At 43.9% G+C, this 10,883-nt stretch overlaps 1 pseudogene; it reads left to right on the top strand.

Annotated features, from left to right (window-relative positions):
* The first annotated feature begins 8,235 nt into the window (after positions 1–8,235).
* LOC122476177 lies at positions 8,236–9,289 on the top strand (annotated as a pseudogene).
* Positions 9,290–10,883: the final 1,594 nt, after the last annotated feature.

The raw sequence follows: 10,883 nt of genomic DNA, 5'->3' as shown, positions 1-10,883 counted from the left end.
ACATCCCTGCGACCCTCTTACAAGAACCTTTCTGATTCTACCATTGGACCTGTCTGGATAATCCATGACAACCTCCCCCATCTCAAGATGCTTAACTCAGTCACAAATGCAAAGGCGCTTTTACCATTAAGGTAACATAGTCACAAGTTTGGGAGATTAGGACATGGTTGTGTTGGGGGAAGGGAGTATTATGCAGGCTTTCATGCTGAATCAGTAGATTTTTCTTTTTAACAATGAGTGTCCTAGCACTATAAGCTGCCAGTGGAAATCATAAAAAGGTGAGCCTAAACTCTGCCTGGAAAGGCAAGGGAAAGCTTCACAGAAGGACTGATGCCGGAATTGAGTTTGAAGAACAAACAAGAGTTCTAAAGGGACAGAGAAAGGCAGCCCTTCCGAGCGGCAGAAACAGCATAACCAAAAGCACAGAGGCGTGGGGATGGGAGCAGTGGGTCGACGAAGGCACAGGTTCAAGTGGAGGGGGCGGCGACAGGGAGAGTGCACCAAAAGCAGGGACTTACTTGCCAAGCTAGTGAGTCTGGAGTTTCATCTGAAGTATGTGGGGAATCATTATGGAAGCAAGCAGAAAGAAGACATGATTGCATCACATTCTAGAATAGTCGTATCCAGTCGAACTTTCTGCAATGATGTTAAACTGTGGCTAGCATGACTGAGGCGTTTTAAATTTTACTTAATTTTAATTAAGTAGCTGTGTGTGCCTAAAGGCTACTCTCCTGGACAACACCAATATAGACCTTTGAGAAAGATCATCTGGAGAGTAGACGTAGGGTGACGTGGAAGTGTGAGAGACTGAAGGCAGGGAGCCCAGAAGGCATTGGCCCAGGTGAAAAGTGGACACAGTCTGAACTAAATCCGAGGCAGTAGTGATCGTAGCTGGTGGAGACAGTAGAAAGAAAAAAAAAAAAAAACCACGTCAAATGTAATATTAGGAGGATCTGATTGATGGAACTTAAGTGTAGCCAGGTCTAGGATGAGTCTCTGTTTCTCACTTGGGTGGGCAGATGGTGTTGTTCCTCAAGCAAAAGGAGCAGAGCTTAAAAGTTAAGATGATATTTTTAATTTGTTAACAGACCTAAGTCTGAGGAACCTATTAAATGGAGACATTCGAAGATAAGTATGTGTGGAGCCCAAGAAAGGCAGGCCTGGGCTGCGGGTATAGGTCTGGAAACCATCAGCGCGTAGGTGAGGGCTGAGCCCCCGGATGTGGATGGTTTGGTCCAGGATGAGTAAATAGCACAGAAAAGCAGGAAGCAGAAGACAGAACTTCAGGGAACACCAACATTTAAAGGATCAGCAAAGGCTGAGGAGAATGAATTACTGAGCTAGGAAGAAAACCAGCAGAGAGTAGGGCCGTGGACTCTGAAGGAGGGTGGACTCTGAAGGACTCAAGAAGGAAATAATCAGCTTTTTTTTTTCTTTTTAGGGAGACCAAATGTGATAATGACTGAAGCGTTGCTGTAGGATTTGAGGTCGGTGACCCAGCAAGGGGGTTGGAAGTAATGGAAGCCTGGGGATTCATGGGTGGTTGTGAGAAAGACAGCAGGGGCACCGCTGTGGACCCCAAGTATTAAGCCTTATCTCAAAGAGCTTGACTGAGGGGAAAAGAGAAGTAGACTGGGGGCTAAGGGGAAGCACAAGGGCAAAAGATAGGTGAGATAAGACTTGTACTCATTTACATGTAGAGGGGAAAATGGAGACTGGACCTTGGGGGCGGGGAGCTGAAAACACAGGAGAGAGAGAAAAACAACGGATAAGGCTGCCAGCTGTCCAGACCAAGCAGTCAAGTACTTTCGCCTTCCATATGACAAAAGCAAACAAGAGCACAGACATATAGATTCCACTTTTTAAATCCCATTTAAAAAAGAATTTTATGTGCCTAAGTAGTACCGTCTAATGTAAAATGTAAGCTATAGCATAGATTCTTATCAACATGCTTTCCCTGTCAGGCCATTTTTGGTCCACAAATTCAATTAAAGTGCGTCTGGTATTTCTGTCAGAACCTCTGACACACCAGGGGATGACGGATGGAGCGAGGTCTCCGCATCTCAGAGAATGAGCCCCTCGCCGTTTGCCGAGCAGAGGCCAGAATGACCTTCTTTCCAGGAAAGTCATAGGAGACTTTATGGGAGTAAAGTTTCAAGAACACGACACGGCGCCCACCTCACCCCACAGGTCCCCATTGCTCCATTACCACCGTCCCCTTCCTCACACACGCAGACGCTGCTTTACAGAAGAGCCGGTGCCTTATTCTGTTCTGGCTACACAATATTTCTTACGGTTCTGGAGGTTGGAGTCGAAGACCAAGGCGCTGGCAGATTTGGTGTCTGGTGAGGGGCCCGCTTCTGGGTTCATACATGGCTGTCTTCTCACTGTATCTTCACACAGTGGAAGGGATGAGAGATCTCTCTGGGATCTGTTAGAAGGGCACCATTACCATTCATAAGGGCTCGTCCTCCTGACTAAGCACTTCCCAAAGGTCCCACCCCCACAAACACCATCACACTGGGCATAGGTTTCAACATACGAATTTTGGAGGGAGACAAATATCTCAGTCTATAGCAATGGGATAGCACAGTTCTGACCAGTAAACTTAGAGCTGTCTCTAGGTGGCCTCAGACAGAGTCAGGGGAACTGAATGGAGGAAGAGAAGGATCAGAGAGAGAGAAGAGGGAAATCCAGAGATCTCTGCAAGAGGGAGTGTGAAAGTAATGCTCGCGATACTTAGGGGCACCTACACATTTGGTTTCCCATCATAGATTTTGACCTTGGGAGTCACAAAGACCTAGAGTCAGGTGATGTAATATGGGGAGAGTGACTGTAAGCCAGTGCTCTGCAAGCTCTCTGAGGAAGAGGAGGAGAGGAAGGAGGGGAAGGAAGAAGAACAGGGGGGAGGGCAGAAAGAGAACATGGAGGGAAGGCCGCAGAAAAGGCCAGTGCAACTATGTTGTGCTACTCTCTAAATTCTTCACATATGCCCTTATCACCAGCCCACATTCCCAGTCAAATGCTGGGGTTGAAAATCTGTTCAATGTTAATGTGACTCTGGTGGAAGATTTTCTTCTCTTTATTGGCACTCCTAATGACAGCAGCCTGGCCCTGTTTATTCATTAATGCCTGGAAGTCAATACTGAAGTAGAAGACAGAAGACAAGCAAATGGCAAGGCCAACATTTATTCCCGCGTCTCCAAGGAAGGGAGACCTTTCAAGACAGCCGGGATCTCTTGCTATCAGAAGCTAAGCAATAAAAAATGAAAAAATAAATAAACTTCCAACTGGATAAAGAATTACAGATTACTCGTCATGTTCAGACAACGAACATGGGGCTCAGAGATGCCAAATGAATGGCCCAACGAAAGAAACTAGAGCCCAGGTCTCCCAACTGTTCATCTATTCCACTGCTTCTGCAATTTTCAAGTTCTATTCCCTGGAGATGGCATGGGGAAAAGGGTTGGGTGGGAGGGCGCCTAGTGGCGTATGGGAACTCTGTTTCCCCCACCCCCTCAACTATATCCAATCACAGTAATTCCTTTTTATCCAACACACACGCATGCACGCGCACACGGCTTCTGTTTAGGGTTTCATTTGAAGAATATTACTGTTGTTAAAACTAAGTTTAAAAAAACTACTGCCGTGCACCACATTTATATTTACGTTTTAGGTACAGGAAGCCATGCCCTGTTCTAAAGAGTCATTATCAAACATAGAAGGCGTTTTCCAACCCAAACATGATGTGGGACTAATAAGGGACCTAACTGACAGGGGAAGTGGGTGGAAAGAGTTCAGGAGGATTCTTTCACTGGCAAGTGTATGAAAGTGATTCTCGAAATTGTTTGTACATTGAAATCACCTGGAGAGCTTGTTAAAGCACAGATTGTTGGGCCGCTGGCCTGAGATTCTTACTCAGAAAGTGTGGGGTGGAGCCCAAGAATTTTCATGTCACACAAGTTCCTAGATGATGCTGACACTGCTGGTCCGGGGACCACACTTTGAGAATCACTGGTGGAAAGCAGAGACGGTTGAACAGAAGTAGGCGCTACATGAGGTCCTTATGATGTTTCAAACTCATCTTTTGGAGTAAGCATGAAGCACTTCTCTTCTTTTCTTTTTTTTAATTTTTTCAATGTTCATTTACTTTTGAGAGAGAGACAGAGTGTGAGTGGGGGAGGAGCAGAGAGAGAGGGAGACACAGAATCCGAAGCAGGCTCCAGGCCCCAAGCCCTCAGCCCAGAGTCAGCATAGAGCCCTATGCGGGGCCCGAACCCACGAACCATGGGACCTGAGCTGACGTCGGACGCTTACCGACCGAGCCACCCAGGCGCCCCTGAAGAACTTCTTTTCAAGGCACAATTTTTCTATCAGTAAAAATAATGTCTGGGACTTTCTAAGCCACAGAAAAATGCTTCTGTTGTAATACTGACTTCAAACACAATAGGATTTCAATGTGAGAAAAAATAGGAAAGAAACCTGAAACGTGCAAATTATATTCCTTGCTGCATAAAACAGACATTATTCGATCTCCAGACCTCATGTAGATATAGTAGTTGGTGGTTGATGTGAGAATAAATACTTATATCTATATGTCTATCAGAGCTACTCATCCATTTAAAAACCATTCATAAACATTGGGGTTTAGGGTGGAAATAAATCCCTATTTATATGCATATGAGTGTCATGTGCACCCATTCCTTCCACAAATATTTATAAATGCCTACCAGATGCCAGGCACCGTGCCAGGCACTAGGGAAAAGACGCACGTTCATCGCCTTCAGTCCACTGAAAGAAACAGGAAGTGAGATAAGAGCTAGTGGAAGCATATGGAAAATTCTATGGGGGAGGAACCATTCGATTTGATGGATAATGAGCTCCATTTGAGACAATTTAAGTTTGGGCTTGTGGGCTCTCCGGGGAGAGATATCAAGTAGAACGCTGGAAGTATGTGTCCGTAACACATGAGGGAACCTGGGTTGGAGATGGAGACTGAGAGTCTCTATCTAATTTTGAATAGAAATGATTTCTCCATGAAAATGAAAGTACGAGGAAAGGAATATTAAGGAGAAGAGGAGTGGCCAGTAAAGAAGACCGACAGTCTGACCTTGGGCTAACAGAAATGTAGGTAAGATAATGGATAAAATTAAGGACATGTTCATACTTCTGTTTTAAACAATAACGATGTATTTGCTTGAAAATAAGATTTCTTTAGTAATTTGGTCAGCATGCCCTGCAGGAAAGGGAAGATATGCTGAATTACTCATAACATGTCTTAGGCTTCCTGGTTAGACTCCAATCTTACTCAGCATTTTCGTAGAAATCCTGCTGTCTTCTTTAAGTAAACAAAGATTATCCTCACAAATATAACTCCAAACCCTAGTTAATGTTTCTAATAGTTTTCTCTTTAAGGCCATTAACTTTTAATCACCGAGTCACAGACACATATAATAATGGTCATGTGCAAAAACAATTTCAGTTTTTATCATTTGTAAGCCAGTAAATTGGTGATATAATCTCTTACGTGCCCATGTGCACAAACACACACAATCTTTCCCCCTCTTTCTTATACCTCACTTCTCCTTCTTTGGCCGTCTTTAAGGTACGATTGCAACACTGTGAATGTCACATTTTTAGTTATGGTTGTCATGAACTTAAAACCATTACTCAATCCATGGCTTAATAATCAATTCAATATACATTTAATAAACACTTTTGTTCATGCTGATACGATAGTGGGTTAGGTTACTGTCCCTGTATCCGCTGAATTTACTGAGCAATAAGTAAGCCTTTTTTGATCGGAGAACACTGGCTTTCTAGTTATTTATGTATTTATAAATAAATATAAATATAAATTAAATATAAATATGTCCTTGTTTAAAATGTGCAGATGCTATTGTTTTGGTTTATTTTTATTTTGTTACACGTAAATATATAAGAATATGATTTCAGGTTATCATCCTGGTCATTGTACAAGATATACCTACGTAAAATCCTACATAAGGATTTAAGATTTGTAGGGTTGGGGGTAAAGGGTTGACTATAAAGAAACAGCACAAGGGATTGTTGGGGGTGATGGAACTGTGCCGTATCTTGACTGGGGTGATGTTTCCACAACTCTGCATTTGTCAAAACTATAGCACTCTACACCCCAAAGAATTTTACTATATGTAAATGTAAAAGTAAACAAAAATTCTAAATTGCTGACATGATAGTTACTACTTCAAAGAGTATTATTTAAAATAAAATTTGGGGGGCGCCTGGGTGGCGCAGTCGGTTAAGCGTCCGACTTCAGCCAGGTCACGATCTCGCGGTCCGTGAGTTCGAGCCCCGTGTCGGGCTCTGGGCTGATGGCTCAGAGCCTGGAGCCTCTTTCCGATTCTGTGTCTCCCTCTCTCTCTGCCCATCCCCCGTTCATGCTCTGTCTCTCTCTGTCCCAAAAATAAATAAACGTTGAAAAAAAAAATTTTTAAAATAAAATAAAATTTGGGAAACACCCGGGTATCTAAGCATCGGTTAAGTGTCCGACTTCGGCTCAGGTCATACTCTCACGGTTCCTGGGTTTAGGCCTCGTGTCGGGCTCTGTGCTAACAGCTCAGAGCCTGGAGCCTACTTCAGATTCTGTGTCTCCCCCTCTCTCTCTGCCCCACTCACGCTCTCTCTCTGTCTCTCTCTCTCTTAGAAAACATTAAAAAAATTTAACATTTAAAATAAATTTGACTTGTCACTTTATGTTTAAACCATTTACACACACACACACACACGCACGCACGCACGCAAGTTCCCTGTATAGAACTTCCAGACAAAGTTATTTATTTGCTTGTAATCTTACTCCAGGGGAGTTCAGTTGACTTTCCCAAGGTACAATGGGAGGTGGCTGTGCAACCCTTTTTGCCTGCAGTGCCTCAAATTTCTCTACTCGTTCATTAAGAGAATTCTCCAGAGACAGATGTATTACAGCACTTTGAGAACAATATTCACACCCACTGCTGAAGAGTAAAAAGAGACCGCTGAAGGTTCAGCTCCGTGAAACAATTTAGTGGCTCAATGTGTTACTTAGGAACTAAATCCACGCAGGTACTTGGAAAGAAGCAATGAAGAATGGTGACAAATACCTCCCAGGGTATATGCGTATGAAGACTTATGCTCAAGTCTCCTCCGGCTTGGCTTCCGTGCACAACTAGACTTCAAGTCCGCGTCTCTCACGCACTCTGTTACCTCATGGCCATCGCTTGTGGGTGATGAATGCTAGCGTTCACAGAACAGCGTGCTGATGCTTTTTTTTTCCTGCCATTGTATGTAACATGTTTTCTAATTCTTTTGCTCTATTCAGCATTTGACCCCAACGATAGGGGATTATGGTATTAACTCTCTACCCAGCACACATTCTTTACAGACTCTCACTAAATACTGTAAGCCTGCTGCAGAGAGGAATAAAAGTGAAAGCATACCGTCTGGTCTTAAGCTGAGCACACAGAGGGTCGTGATCCAATTGGAAGGGAAGCAGAATTTTTAAAAAGAAAGAGGTTTGACCAAATTTTAATCCTTGTCATTTTCATTTCTCTTACCCTGTGGATTTGGGTGATTTTATTTACACTGTCAGCTTGAGCCCAGGGATTGGAAATCAGGCTTTTATGGAGATTATTAAAAGTACATAGAGTACACTAAAGGTTGGGCTAACTGATATATGCTGCTAAAAATATGAATGTGAATGCCCTGGTATTAGATGCCACTGGCGTACATTTCATCCTCCTTAGAAGGTTATTCTTGGGAGTCCGACCTGCTACAATGGTAATGAGATGCAGGCTGTCAGGATATTTCTAATAGGTAGCAAATGACCAGGGATGGAGGTGAATTAGCATTACTCAGATGAGAAGGTAGCTCTTTATACCATTAATTCCAATGCAAAGTAATTCTGCCATCCTTCTCCTAAAAGAGAGGGCATTGTAAAGTAGGGGGGGAGGTGGAGGGCAGGGTTAAAGCTTGAAGGATTTACCGATGGGCTGGATGGGCCACTGTGTCACCCAAGTCTCTAGGCTGGGTTTTGCTCGGCACGAACTCCTCAGATGCATCACTAGCGACTTTTAGTTAGGTGATACCGGAGAGGCCTAGATCATGAAGAGAAAGCTCTAGAACTCAGTCACAGTCTTTAAGCTCTCAAGAGGTAAAAACAAAGTGGCTTACCCCATCTCAAAATACTGGAAGCATTCAGTGCTTCAGTCTTAGGTCAAAATGGCGAGCAGGCCTGCTGCTCCAGCACCAAGTCGGTGGCTGGAGGGTATTTGAAAATGGTATTACAATGCTCCAGGGTTCAAGAAAGTCCAGTTCATGTGAGATGATACAGTATACAAGAATGATGATGAGAGAGAGGCCATAAGAAGTCTTCCTGAGAAAATTCATAACGGCAAGATGTTTCGCGTAAAGAGAGCATTGGATCTGACCAGGAGGCAGCAGATTTTGCCTACAGAGCAGTGGACAAAATATAAGGAGGGTAAAGTCTATCTCGAACCGCATCTGAAGGAAGTTACTTGGGAAAGAGAGAGAAGAATGGGCAAAGAAAGAACCCTGGAATTGAAATCTGTGGTTGCGGCTGCCTTGAAATATTTTGGAGAAGTTGGCTAAACCGGAAATGTACAATTTAGAACTACTTGAGCTGCAAACGTATTACTTTAGATGAATGTCTATTGTAATGATAAAAGAAAATACTAGAAGCATTCATGCTTCAACGAGGCAGGTTTAGGATCCCAAAGACATGGAAATACTCCTTCACAAAGTAGCTGCCTATGGGGGACTTGTGTCCTTGCAAGGTTATAGATTATGATAATCTAAATAGGCTTAAGAAGGTTTTAGAGAACTGCATGGATCGCAGCTCTACGATGGATCACCAGGAGAAAATGGGGTATTTGAGACACTTATTTCCAATCAAGGGGACCGATGGTATCCTGCTGCCTGCTGCATAGCCTCTTTAGGTGCCACTGATGGAATGAGAGTCACTGCCATGCTGAATCTCTCAAGTACGCTCCACACATAAAAACGAGGAGAAGGGCAGATGGCAGGAAGCAACTAACCAAGTGTTTATTTCACTTGGAGCTCTCAGTTTAAGGACTGAGGTTCGTAAGTCTCTGTTGTGTCCTCGATGCCTATGTATAAATGAAAATGTGCTATCCTGCCATAGAAAAAGGTGCTATCCAAAAAATGTGCTATCGAGGGGTGCCTGGGTGGCTCAACCAGTTAGGCCTCCAACTCTGGACTTCGGCTCAGGTCACGATCTCACGTTTTGTGAGTTCGAGCCCCACACTGGGCTCTGCACTGACAGCTCAGGGTCTGCTCGGGATTCTCTCTCTTTCTCTCCCTCTCTCTATCTCTCTCAAAATAAATAAATAAACTTAAAAAAAAGTACTAGCTGACCAGGGAAAGAAAAGTTTCTGATTTGTAGTCATTGCCAGTTTCCGTAGAGCACACACTCTCTGATTGCACGCTGCCAGCGCTTTAACGACTGGCTTGCAAACTATCTAAAGGTTTAACAATCAGCACCAGCAGGAGCTGGATCCGGCAGCCCATGGAGAAGACAGAGAAGACGCTTGTCCACAGGGAGCCTGCAGACCAGCTTGGCAGGTGGGCCGGTCCTCCAGTGCCTTCCCCGTTTAAAACCTTAGTTCTGAACCACTTGCCCCTATTCACTTACATTCTACATCCTGACGAGGCCTCAGATCTATTTGTTTTCCTTTTCAGAGCCTTACCCACTCTCCCCGAAACCAGCCACCCTCTGACTAAAATGTTGATTTCCTTCCTAAACTTTGATCCCAGTTCCTGGTCTGGTGGTACTGCGTTCGTGCACACTGAGGAAACGTCACCTGGTCTGGACTGCCACCTCGACCTCTCTATGTCAGCGTGTCCTCATCCGTCGAGAGCGGCTCTCCCTCCAGGTGTGCCACAGCCCACAGGTACACTACCCGGTAGGGTCTGAGGATACCAGTCAACTGCCACCAGAAAGAAGTAAAATATGCCCTTGAATGTGATGTCAGTAGAAACTGCCATGACCCCGGCCAGAGCCACCCCAACCCTCCTTCACTGACTGCCTTTTTAAAACATGGACGTCTATGTTAGGGTACGTATATGTCTTTTTCAAACCAGATTTCACATATTTTATTCACTGGATTGGCACAACAATTCTCCAAGTCAGAAAGGATAAACATGAGTTCTCTGATACAACAGTACTAGTAAGATAAAGACAAGTCAAGGAATTTGGCCCATATTACACAGCAAGTAAATTCTGAAGCTTTCTACAGGGCAACTCTCCTGGTCAGTGTGTTATCTGTTACCTATGGTCTCTTGGGCTAGGATCCTCTGGAGAATGGGATCCAATCCACGTGGTCATTCTGTATGGAAATTAATGAATAATTTTGACGGTAGGATGATACATTTGACGATGATGATAAGAGTGATTTATGTTTTTCATCTCCAAGTATAGAAATCAATTTCATTTTCCTGATTTTCATATCTGCATGCCTTCACACTAATTGTTTCTTCTACGTAGAATGCCTTCCACCTGTCCTATTTGCCTAGAAAATTCCCCTTCATCCCTTAGCACCTGATACGTAAGTCACCTCTGTCAGATCTGTACGTCTCACTGTCCCACCCCACCTCCAAACAGAATTAACTGTGTCGTATGTTAACGGTGTTAGACTTAGGATATAATTCTTGATGTCATTCTTTGTTTATTTAGATGTTTCTCCCACCAGATTATGGACAAGACCAGGAACAATGTTTCCTTCCTTTTTGCCTTCCAGTCTCTGCCATGGTGCCTGGCAAGTTACAGATACTCAAAAAGCACTTTGGTGAACAATGACGAAGATGGTGATGATGACGACGGGGAAGGA

This window comes from Prionailurus bengalensis, chromosome E4, assembly GCF_016509475.1.
Source record: "Prionailurus bengalensis isolate Pbe53 chromosome E4, Fcat_Pben_1.1_paternal_pri, whole genome shotgun sequence".
In the NCBI taxonomy this organism is placed as follows: Eukaryota; Metazoa; Chordata; class Mammalia; order Carnivora; family Felidae; genus Prionailurus; species Prionailurus bengalensis.
This window is presented reverse-complemented; position numbering and strand designations above follow the sequence as displayed.